Source organism: Chinchilla lanigera, unplaced genomic scaffold (genome assembly GCF_000276665.1).
Source record: "Chinchilla lanigera isolate Chin_1 unplaced genomic scaffold, ChiLan1.0 scaffold00024, whole genome shotgun sequence".
Lineage (NCBI taxonomy): Eukaryota > Metazoa > Chordata > Mammalia > Rodentia > Chinchillidae > Chinchilla > Chinchilla lanigera.
Window position 1 is genome coordinate 20041888 of NW_004955425.1, and position 10578 is coordinate 20052465.

General features: G+C 37.0%; 1 protein-coding gene and 1 pseudogene across 4 annotated transcripts in view; one reads left to right on the plus strand and one right to left on the minus strand.

Moving 5' to 3' along the window:
- Positions 1–10578, minus strand: part of Ctnna3 (catenin (cadherin-associated protein), alpha 3) — a 1502556-nt gene that overhangs the window by 1418243 nt on the left and 73735 nt on the right. The window lies entirely within an intron of this gene.
- On the plus strand, positions 5793–6505 carry LOC102027547 (annotated as a pseudogene).

The window sequence follows — 10578 nt, forward strand, 5'->3', positions numbered from 1 at the left end:
ATCATCTTGTTTTGAAATTCTGTATCATTTATATTGTTTTTTCATTAAGATCATCAATAACTACTTTTAAGAATCTATCTTCTAATAAGATGAAAAATGCAGAAGAAATGGACAGGTTTTTAGATACATATGAATTACAAAAGCTGAACCAAGAAGGTACAAAAATTCTAAATAACCCAATATCAGCCACTGAAATTGAATAAGTAATTTTTAAACTACCACCAAAGAAAATCCCAGGTCCTGATGGATTCACTGCTGAATTCTACAAGAAATTTAGAGAAAATCTAGTTCCACTACTGCTCAAACTTTTTAATGAAATTGAAAGGGACACAGTACTCCCAGACTCATTTCCGGAAGCAAGCATTACCCTGATACCAAAATCAGAGAGTATCCAAACAAAAAAGAGAACAACAGGTCAATCTCTCTCATGAACACAGATGCAAAACTCCTCAATAAGATACTGGCAAACAGAATGTAGCAAATCATCAACATGTTTATGCACCTTGACCAAGTAGGATTCATCCCAGGGATGTAAGAATGGATCAACATATGCAGATCAATAAATGTAATACACCATATTGAGAGAGCCAAGAAAAAAACAATATGATCATCTCAATAGATGCATGAAAAGCATTTGACAATGTCCAACACCCACTCATGATTAAAAACCCTACAGAAAATTGGAATAGATAGTCTTTATCTCAATCTGGTAAAAGCCATCTATGACAAACCAACATCATACTAAATGGATAAAAACTGAAAGCTTTCACTCTAAAATCAGGAACAAGATAAGGATGTCCACTCTCACCACTCGTATTCAATATAGTTCTGGAAAAACTGGCCAGAGCAATTAGACAGGAGAAATAAATAAAAGGAATAATGACAGGGAAGGAAGAAGTTAAATCATCATTATTCATGGATGACATGATTCTCAACACAGAAGACCCCAAAAACTCCACCAAAGATTTTTACATTTAATAACCAATTTCAGTAGTATAGCTGGATACAAAGTGAACAGTCAAAAATCAACAGTCTTCCTATACATGAGTAACAAACTACCTCGGAGAGAAATTAAGGAAACAACACCTTTCACAACAGCATCCAAAAAAATGAAATATCTAGGGTTCAACATAATACAGGCAGTAAAAGACCTCTACATTGAATACTATAGTACTCTGAAAAAGGAGATTGAAGAGGATATCAGAAAATAGAAAAATATCCCTTACTCTTGGGAAGGAATAACCAAAACAGTCAAAATGATCATACTTCCAAAATTGTTATACAAATATAATGCAATTCCAGGCAAAATTTCAACAGTATATCTTACAGAATTGAGAAATTATCCTAAAATCTGTTTGGAGTCAGAAAAGCCAGAGAATAGCAAAGGCAATTCTGAAAGGCAAGGGACATCACAATCCCTGACTTGAAATTATACTTCAAAGCCACTGTGATAAATACAGTATAGTACTATCAAAAAAAAAAACAGACCCAAGGATCAAAGAAACAGATCAGGAAGATGCAGAAACAACTCCAGACATACAGAGCCAACTTCTCTTTGACAAAGATGTCAAATACCTCCACTGGAAAAAAGATAGCCTCTTTAAAAATTGGTGCTGGAAAAACTGGATTTCCACATGCTGAAGATTAAAATTAGACCCATATCTTTCACCATGCACTAAACTAAATTCAAAATGGATGAAAGATCTAAATATTAAAATAGAAATATTAAATCTGCTGGAGGGTTGAATACGTAGAACTCTTGAAGACATTCATATAGGCAAAGACATTATGAACAAATCCCAATCACACAGGAATGAGGACAAAGAATCAACAACTGAGATCTCATCTTATTAAAGAGCTTTTGCACAGCAAGAGAAATCAGTAACAGAGTGAAGAGACAACCCACAGTGTGGGAAAAATGTTTGCTAGCTCTTCCTCAGACAAAGGATTATTATCAAGAATGTATAAAGAACTCAAAAAAATAGACCCCTTAAATTTAAAGACCTACATTTGAGAAATGCAAATTAAAACAACACTGAGATTCCATCTTACCCCAGAAAGAATGGCTGTTACCAAGAAATCAGCCAGTAATAAATGCTGGTGGAGATATGGGGGGAAAGAAACCCATCTCCACCACTGGTGGGAGTGTAAATTGGTACAACCAATATTAAAAATAGGTATGAAGCTTCCTCAAACAGCAGAGGTTTCATTTACCCAGCTATTTCCCTTCTTGCTACCTTCCAGGGTTAAAACCCTCACACCACAGCAATACATGCACTCCCATGTCTACGGCATCACAATCTGTAGCAGCTGAACCTTGGAAATAGGCCAGATGCCCAGCAATGCATGAATGGAGGTGTGAATGGAAAGACAGTGTGGTTTTTAACATACGGTGGAGTACTACTCTACCATGAAAAAGATAGACTTGAGACATTTCTAGGTAAATGAATGCACCTTGAGACCACAGTTTTATGCAAAATTAATCAGACACACGTGTTGAAATATCACACTGTTTCTCTTGTGTGAAAAACTGAAAGGTAAAATAAGAACTGAAATGGATGATAGATACTGAGAAATAGGAAGAAAATGTTGAAATGAGAAGGGAAACAAAAAAGAGGTAAAATGATGGGAAAAGGAAGAAAAAGACAAAAGGGGAACAGAAGGAAAAATGGAAACAAAACTTTTTAAATAAGGAGGGGAAGAAGGGTTGAGAGGAAAGGAGCAAAATGGGGGAAAAAAGAAGAATTGAGATGTATCACATATAGGTGCAAATTCCCTATGACAAATGTGATCATTATGTTTATAAAAGTGTGCCAATACAATTAATTTAAAAATACAACTGCAGAAGCATGACAGTGAAAAGCAGGGAAAAAAACAATATAATCATCAACTAAAAATTGATGTTATAGGTCCATTATAATTAAATACAATGAGTCCTACATCATCTTACAGTTTTGCAGCTGTTGTTAGTGGTTAAGCTCATACTGACTAATTCTTGAGCAGTTTAGATTAATATTTATTTATTTATTTAATGATATTTAATTTATTTAAATATTTAATATTTAAATTATTATGTAAGCTTGTTTTTTTGTTTTTGGCTTTATTTTTCAAGACAGGCTCTTGTCTTATAGTCTAGGCTGGCCTGAGACTCATGGTCCTCCTGCCTCAGCCTCCTAAGTGCTGGGATTACAGGTGTGAGTCATTATATACAGCTCAAAGACTTTTTTCCAGTACTGGAGATTGAACCCAGGGACTTGACGTTGAGCTATACCCTCAGCCCTTTTCATTATTTCTTATTTTGAGACAGGGTCTCACTAGGTCACTAAATTGCCCGGAGTGGGCTTAAATTTGTGATCTTCCTATCTTAGCCTCCCAGAGTGCTGGAATTACAAAACCACCTTTAGGTGAAGCCTTTATAAAATTTTTCTCTTTCACATAGTCTAAGGGCACAGCTGAGTGGTAGAGTGATTGTCTAGCAAGTAAAATGTCCCTGGTTCAATCCTTACCACTGAAACATAAATTAATGAATAAAATGAAATTATTCTCTTATTAATTTTGTTTCTCAGATCCTTTTCACCCCACTTTCTTTAGTACCTGCTGCCCACTGCTACCACATACTTCTCTTTTCCTGTGACCCTAAATCTTTGCTGATTTGAGCACACTGGTACTTTCTGATTTTGTCATTCACCCGTGATTTCAGTTGGAAAATGATTTTAATATGGAGTATGTGTGATTTAGAAAAGTGCTTTTTCTGTAAAGAACATGCCACTCAATGAATTGAACTCATCTCTCTCCATAATAAACTTTTGTTCACTCAGACACCCCAGCTTCTATGAATTCTTTATGGCTATATTCCTTAGATTTACATTTCTTAATGTTTTATTATGTGATAATTGATTTTCTAAATTTTACACATACCAACGGGTATATTATTGGCATTCTGAAGTCAAATCAGCCTCTCTTAATGCTTCTTTTGTTAGACATCAGTTAGTAAGTGTTGCTTCTGGAGACACATGATGCATGACCCGCCAAATCTAAAAATTTTACAGCACTCTTAAAACAGTACCCCCAATAAATGAGACTAGTCCAAAATGTCTCATACTATTATGAGAAAAATAAAGGTACTCTGAGACCTCTTAGGAGAGCTGATTTCTACTTATTAGCAGTATTTGGGGAATGGAATTTGAAAATATGGGAAAGAAGATTGTCCTCCGGAAATTAAACTCTGCAATTATCTTATATATAATGGATTGGAGAAAACACATACAGTAAGAATTTTCTCCCCACATCTAAAACATGGTTGTGATAAACTACCTTTCAAGGGTTATTACCTGTCATCTTAAAGAAACAGATGGATCTCAAGTTTCAATCAATGGCTAACCTTGATTATAAATTGATTTTAAAGTATTGAAAAGGTGAGTATTATCAATCAAAACATGATTGTATTGGTTGTGTAAAAAGAAAATCACAAAAGTTAGTGACACCCATCCAAACACTTTCCAACACAGTAAAACATATATAAAATAAACTATAAACAGTATACCATCATTGGTAATATTATCCCTATAGAAACAACACATTAATCTGATGATTTTTAATTTTATATCATTATACATTCAATGTATCCAGTTTCCTTTGCTTTACTTCCCTACTCACTAAGCAATGTTCTGATTATTGTTTCTTGTATTAGTTTATCTACAATGAGAGAATATATTGGTTGTGTTGGGTGTAATTTGCTCAGCATAATAGTTTTCAATAAATTATGTTATAAATTAAAAATAGGTTCTGATTTTAAATCTCAGCTTCATGATCTTAGTTAATGTATACCCCTCAAAAACAAATCTAGTTTTGGCTTATGTATCTGAAAGGGATTTTACTTACAAAAAGCAGAATCCATTCTAGCTAACTTGAAGGAATTTTTTTAAGGTTATTAGGTTAGTAGCAAATTTCTACAAGGTACCTAGTTTCAAATGTTATTTAGGCAAGAACACCAGCCAAAAAAACACTTCTTTAAAAAGGAATGGAATGAAACAGGTTCTGTTTTCTTAGCATATACAAAGGAAAGTTAGGACACTGTTTACAGGTGACAGAATAGTAAACAGAAGGATATTATCCAAACTAAAACTAATCCAAATTATCAAATACTGGAATAAAGATAGGGAATATAGAAATAGATAAATAAAAATTTCATGCTTCATGAGAGAAAGTACATACACCTTCTCTTGAAAGTGTTATAAGCATGTAACCCAAAGGTATTACCAGAAGATCTCATATTAAAAAGGCTTCCTCCAGCATGTGGGACTGGGAGCAAAGAAATGTCTCTCTGGTGTTGGACTGAAGGTAGCAAGAAAGAGGGTGAGAGATTGTTGGGTTTTTATCAGAAGTTTTTCAGCAGCACTCAATTTTTGACAATGTGCATATTCTACTCTAAATTATTTATACATCCTAACCAAGATTCAAGTTTTCCTGCAGTAATTATCAACTGGACCTCTTCCTTCTGATCATTCTACTACTTTGTACTCCCTTAATACTTTTATATTTAAAGCTACCGTGACATCTTGAATTTGTTCATTTCATTACCTTATCATCTCATTAAATTTCCTAAAACTAAACTCTACTTTAAAAAGTTCCTTGAGGTCAGGTGTCAGAGCTTTTTTTAATAAAATATCAGAATTTGCTACAGAGAGAGTCGCCACGTGCGGAGGGCGCACGCACAGAGGCTGACCCGCAGCTCACTGGTGAGATCCACGCTCGCGGGGAGCGCGCCGGTTCCGCGGTTCCTGAATTTTCGTGCACGCCTGCAGCCTGGGCTTTCGGCCCGACCCCGCCCGACCATGGCTTTGGCTTTGGAGGAGTTGCAGAATGATCTAGAAGAGGTAAAGGCGTTGCTAGAAAAGGCCACTAGGAAGAGAGTACGCGATGCCCTGACAGCTGAAAAATCCAAGATTGAAACAGAAATAGAGAATAAGATTCAATGCAAATCACAGAGGAAACCAGAACTTCTTGACAGTGAAAAACCAGCTGCTGTGGTTGCTCCCATCACAACAGGATACACAGTGAAGATCAGTAATTATGGATGGCATCAGTCAGATAAGTTTGTGAAAATCTACATTACCTTAACTGGAGTTCACCAAGTTCCTGCTGAGAACGTGCAGGTGCATTTCACAGAGAGGTCACTTGATCTTTTGGTAAAGAATGTAAATGGGAAGAGTTATTCTATGATTGTGAGCAATCTCTTGAAATCCATCTCAGCGGAAGGCAGATCAAAAACAATCAAGACTGATACAGTTCTTATCTTGTGTAGAAGGAAAGTGGAAAACACTCGGTGGGAGTACTTAACTCAGGTTGAAAAAGAGCGCAAAGAAAAAGAAAAGCCAGCCTACGATGCTGAGACAGATCCTAGTGAGGGATTTATGAAGATGGAGATGATGATATGAAGCAAATCATTAATAAAGCCTGGGTGGAATCAAGAGAGAAGCAAGACAAAGGAGATACAGAATTTTGAGACTTTCAAGTCCTTTTGAGAACTATGATTTCAAAATACCGATATTTCCAATAAGGGAATGTTGGTGAGCTGCACATAGAAATTTGACAGATAGCTACAAAACCTTCAAAGTAAAGGCAGTGACTTCTCCATTTCTTATTGGAGGATTTATTTAAATCAGATATGCATATTTAATACTTTCTCCAAAGATGGTTCCATTAGTACCCTGGTCATTTTGTTCATGAAAGGGTCACAAGGTATTCTCATTGAAACATAAAAAGCAAATCTTGTCTAATGAAAACAATACATTATGTATATTTTTGTTCAGCTAGGAGGTAGAAAATAAAAGTATATGCTTGCCTGTAAGTTACAGATGTCAGCTCCCACTAATGTAAGAATAAGAGTAAAACTGAATTTTTGTATAAAATTCAAATTTGTGCTTGTGCTTCAAATTTGCTGCAGAGCGGATGATCCCCTATTGCCAGTTTGAGCAGTGCAGATAGCAGGGATTACCATGCACTAATCCAATCACAAATGTTTCTATCTAGATTTAAATATATTTGTTTATGAAGATAGAATTAAAGTAATAGAAAAGCATCTTTGTATAGTACCAGTTAGTAAGTTCTACTGTGGATCAGATAGCTTCAAAACTAATAACCCTAAAGTAAAAATAATTAATTTGAAAATTTATTTATTCTTATGTTCAATAAAGTTGGATTTTCATGTAAAAAAATGCTTGCTACAGAGTACAACATATACTAAGTTTGACTGATACATTAAGTGGGCAACAAAGGGGAATGGGAGAGGGAGGGAATGAAAAAAGAAGGGAGAAAAGGAAGGAAGAGGGGGACTTTGGGGCTGATTCATAGGAAGAATTTGAAAGGGCGCAGAGATGCCAAATGAAAAAGTAGAGCAGGAATTCCTTAGGTTGTACCTGATGGAAGATTCTGGTCAGAGCTCAGAAGACCAGGTTCAGGAAGTTTCTGCTGAGAAGAACAATTTCACTGGCTGTTGGACTCCAGGTGATGCATGTTATGCCTAGGCAGAAAATTTGTCTGCATTTTTCACATGTCCAGAGACTTTACCTGACACTGAGATTAAGGATGGTAGACTAATTAATCTGGCAGAAGCAATTTCAAGGCAGTCTAATATTGAGGTAGTGGCATGGCTACTGTTGGGGGATTTTAGTGAGATTTATGTTGAGAATCAAGAGCAAAGAGTCCAACAGAATGATTTAAAATGTGTTAAGTTTGGCCAGAAAGGAAGCTCCAGTAAAGCTGTGAACTGCAAACACAGAGTAGAGGAGACCTTTACTGCTGCAAAGTAACAGGACAATAGAAAAGATGGCCTGAGGACATCACAAGAAGTAGCATGACTCCAGCCTTTGCAGTCTCAAAATTGCAAAAGTAAAAGACTGCTTTAAGAAGAGAGCCCCCAGAGCAGCACGTTCCAGAACGGAGCAGCCTGGAGAATTTGCTTCTCAGGATTGGGTTTAGAGTGCTCAGAGATGCAAAGCACTCGACCCCTACACCCAAAAGAGGAGGAAGCCCGGAAACTGCTCCTGCTGGAAACAGACAGTGGCATCATCCACCTGGTGCTGGTTTTAGTTGCATGCAGATGCAAGAGTTGTGGGGTCAGGAAGGCTTCCACCCAGATTTCAGAAGAAGGCTTGGGAGGCCAGGCAGTGTGCCCCTGAGAGAGCAGTGTGTGAAGCTATGAGTGTGAGGCTAAAGGTACAGTGGAGGCACCAGAAGCTTGGAGAAGCCAGGAATATGGAGTGTCTGAGAAAAACTGCAAAGAGGAAGCAGAACCAGCCAAAGAGAGAAACCAAGAGAGCTATAACCACCAGAAATACTGTAGGGGCAGAGCCACCCAAGCCCTTTGGAGTTCACAACTTGCCACAAACTGCTGGGGACACTGGAAATGGAACTGTGGGATTTAATGCTTGCACCTTGGATCTTGGTCTTGCTTTGTTCCCATTCTTTTCCCTGTTTGTAACTTTTGGAATGGAAATGTCTATTTTATAACATTGAAAGTTGGAAGTGCTTACCTTTCTTTTCATTTGTAGAGGGGCTTGCAGCTAAGAGTTCACCTTAAATTTCAGAGGAGACTTTGGAGGTAGACTTTTCAGTGATACTGAAACTGGTAGGACTTTGGCAGCTCTTAGAGATGGACTAAATGCCTTTTGCATAAAGGGATGTGTATGAGTCTTTGGGGGGCCAGGGGCAGAATATTATGGTTTGCAGTCATATGTGTGGCTTTTACAGAGGTGGCTGATCTACAGTGTGTGATGCTGGAATTGATTAATGGTGCAGTGCTAGGCTCAAAGGCACTGGGATTAAGGGTGTGAGTGCTACCCGCCCTGAGTAGCCTGGACAAGATAAAAGGGTCAGAAGGAACTGTGGTGGTCCCTTGCTTGTTTTGCTTCTTTCTGTCTACCATGAACCGTTCTGACTTCTCCACCCTGGCTTCCACCCAGCCAGTTATTACTGAAACCTCTACAAACCATGAACTAAATAAACCTTTCCTCCTTAACTTATGGGTGTTGGCATTTTGGCTCAGCAATGAGAAAAGTAACAAAGACAAGAAATAACAGGAGAGCTTACTGTATAATGTCCTCAAAAGAGGGGGGAGAATGTTTTGAAGTAAGCAAATAAATGCAAGTACAGCACAAGACAAAAGAGTTCAAAATGTGTGAAAACAACTGAGTTAAATGAAAAACAGACCAAGCTGTAGACTAAAAAATGTTAAACAAGGTTAAGAACTCAAAAGAGAGTAAACTAAAAGGAAATTTTTACTGAATATTTTCCAATCCTCTGGTAAATACAAGTTGCTATATATGAAAAAAAAAACCATAATAAGGAAGATGAATGGACATTTTAGAGAAAGAAAATATAGTTGTAAAATAGGTCTTTCAAGAGAGGAAAAGAGATGAGTTAGGATCCAAATAATCATTGGAATGATTAGTTTCAAAGAGTAAAAAGGAATACAACCTTTCCAAAACTGAAGAGATGAGTAGAAAGAGTCAAAGACAGAAATTCTTAAGATTTTTATTCCTAGCTCTGAGAAATTGCTGACAGCTTAATATGCACCTTGATGCTAGAATGTACAATAATGTTCAGACTCATCTTGTGTGAGCATAAACTTTAAATCATTGCCAGCATCACACCTACTCTGCTACCTTTGCAAGCATTTATGAAATGACTGTCCTGTTACCATCTCTCTAGCTGTGAGAAGAGCAAAACCACAGCTAATGTATGAATCATACCTTGATTTCAGCTCTTTACTAGTGGAGATTTCAGGCCACATTTCAGTGTCTGGCACTCATCACTTTCCAATCAATCTGTTAACATACATTACCTCTTGAATTATACATCAAAATAAAGACTACATGGCTAAAAGAGTTTCTCAGGCTTTCAAACTTGACATAATTTTTTCTCAAATCAGCCTCCTTATATGTCATCTGTCCAAAATATCAAGTAATTTAAATTGAAATGACTACACATTTCTCAATCATCCACACACCTCACAACAGGCAACACTGAGAAGTTTGCTGCGAATGTCAAATACAGTGTAAGAAAAGCCACTGCAGAATTTTCAAATAAATTTTAAGGGATTCCATGTTGAATATTTTCCAGAAATTAGTAGTTTACAAGCAATGTAGCTACTTAACTCATCAGTCTTCAATGGAAGTGTTTCCATAAACATTCTGTCAGCTACAGGACACTATGCACCCCACATCAAATGTGTTAGAACAAGAAATTACTATCTCCTTTCAAATGAAAAATGAGCTGCACTCCTGAGGTGCAGTATGCTTAGTGGGGAAAACTACTGTCTCTATGACTTCATGCTTATCTAAGGACATCCTTGGGGCATAATAATAGTTAAATGCACACAGGAGGAAGATAGCAATAGATGGAAATGATGAGAGCAACTGTTTTCTGTGAAGCCACACATAGACTTTGAGTAATTACATTTTATCTAAGTCCTGACTACAATATTGTTGGGCAGCCGGGTGTGGTGGTACATGCCTGCATAATACCAGCACTTGGGAGGCTGAGGCAGGAGGATCATCATGAGTTTGAGACCAGCCT